Genomic DNA, 2,282 nt, shown 5'->3' with positions numbered 1-2,282 from the left:
CAAGAGGAGAAGGGATTTGGACTTCCGCCAAGGTTGCCTCCTTGGTTGGTGGGCTCCATCCTTTTCAACTGAAAGATCAACGTGGGAATAACAGGTGATTTTGTTCCGCTTAAAATAAATTTTATTAACGACGCTTTCAGACACAAACTTGCTTTTTCATGTTTTAAGAGTCGAGAAAAAGCTAAAGATGACTCTAGTCGCCTTCGATGTTTTAACGAGCCCGAAGTGACAAATGCTCGGTTGGACTTTTTCAGTTATAGAGTTTGAAAAAGGCCAAAAGAAACTGCTCTGGAGATCTAGGCAGAGGGTGTGCCAAACCTTTCGCGAAACCACAGAATACGTTTTACGGTACGGGTGGTCGATCTTCGTGAATGCTGTGTTCACTGCATCGCGATCAGTAGGGCGGTCGACACGGCTTCCTATGGATAAAGGATAATTGCCTATAGGGGTCTCCCAATATATACGCGACGGTACGTGGGAGCACAAGTTCGTATTAGTGCCACCGACTCTCAGGAGGAATCACCCACCTTCGTAGAGATCGACAGTCACTATGTTTAACGACGCCGGAACACGTCTCTACCTAGACCTCTAGATGTTTGCGTTATGTTACAAAGCGTTGTTATGTAAATTGGATTTATTTTAATGTTGATCTTGCTTAGCAGTTTGCCTTTAAGGATCACCACGAGATGTATATATACAACTTCCTAAATGCAATCTAAGATGAGAAGCAAAACTTTTCAATCTTTCAACTTTGAAAACCTTAATCTACTGAGGGAAAAGAAAGACATCAACTTTTCACACAGATCATAGAACACACACTAAATGCACTTTTTCCTAAATCAACATGCAAACTGTCAATAATGCACATGCACAATGCAGATATTTCTTTTCTTTATCCTTAATGTTGATGTAAGACAAAAAGGAAACTGTTGTATAACTTTGAATCTAATTTCAAGCGAAAGTAAACAAGCTTGTCCAAAATCAAAAGACACCTTAAGATCGACTTGTTTAGACACTGGAAATGTATAGATTCAAACCACAAAATGAAAAACAAACAAACTCAAACAGCCATGAACAGTAACAAAACTAGCTCTTAAGATCACAAAGACACTTTTGCAGTTCAGGATCTAAGAGGCCACAGCTATACTGGTTTGCTTTTCACAATGGGAAACTGCAACTGAAGTAAGAAATACTGAAAGAACAATCACAGTTTCATCACACAACTGAGGCGGAATAATGTCAAGGAAAGTTGGTTTACAGCAAGTACAATGACAAGCAATCAGCAGCAAAACAACAGTGAAAACAGGGCTAAGACACAGTAGGAAACCTCAGCAAGACACTGGCTAACTGGCCCAGCGCAGGCTCTGGTCTGTCAAATTGACTTTCAGCGCAGTTCCCGAAGGGAGTACCTGCGCTGAAATGCAGACTGCCTTTGGACAGCCTGCACTGAGACACGAGAGTTGCGTTTACAAGGATTTCCGGGTCATAAAAAGCTCAAAAATTCACTGTTTTTGCTGAAATAAAAAGCTATAGATCAAGTACAAGCTAAGGGATGATCAAGAGGATGAAAAGCTATCACAAAGAGCACAAGAGTCTTTTGTAGATCAGCTCTTCAAATCATGAATCTGCTCAGAAAATGAGCAAGAGTAGCAGCCCCTCTACTTCGCTTTTGATATAGTCAAAAGCTTTTCGATTTGGTACTCTTTTCTTCAGGAAATGAATAGCAAAGATACTACAAATACAATCAAACGGATACGCTCCCCAGCGGAGTCGCCAGTTTGTTGTGGGGAAAAGTATCCGACTCAGAATGACCCTATCCCTACTCTAAGGGTGATAGTTCCTTAGCAACAACTGAAAGTAAAGCTTTGATATTTTCCTTTATGAAAGTACAGAGAAGGAAGAAAAGATTGACCAACCGATATCCTTCGCTTTTGTCGATCTTGTCTTCTCTCTTCGTCCCTTGCTCCCAGCTCCTTGTTCCCTTGCCGGCCCAGCTACACAAAGATCCTGCACAAACAAGAGAGGGAAACTACAAGAAACATGTACTCATAACTGATGCATGGATTAGAGTGAATCAGATATACAAGTAAATACAATACATCAATGCAATACAAGTATATAGGAGAACATTCAAAGCTTTATTGATAGAAGTAAAAGGTTCTGGGAAGGTTACAACCATCAATGGCTCCAATCCAGCAGCACCTCCCCAGCAGCAAGAAATCTCCTCTTCACCTCTATAAAAGCAATCACCCAATAGCCCTAACTGTAAACCAACAGCACTT

Source organism: Pinus tabuliformis, chromosome Q (genome assembly GCF_031772625.1).
Source record: "Pinus tabuliformis cultivar Carrire ecotype Pingquan chromosome Q, CPIR1, whole genome shotgun sequence".
NCBI classification, from domain to species: Eukaryota; Viridiplantae; Streptophyta; class Pinopsida; order Pinales; family Pinaceae; genus Pinus; species Pinus tabuliformis.
The sequence above is the reverse complement of the archived record's forward strand: the minus strand, read 5'-3'. Positions refer to the sequence as shown.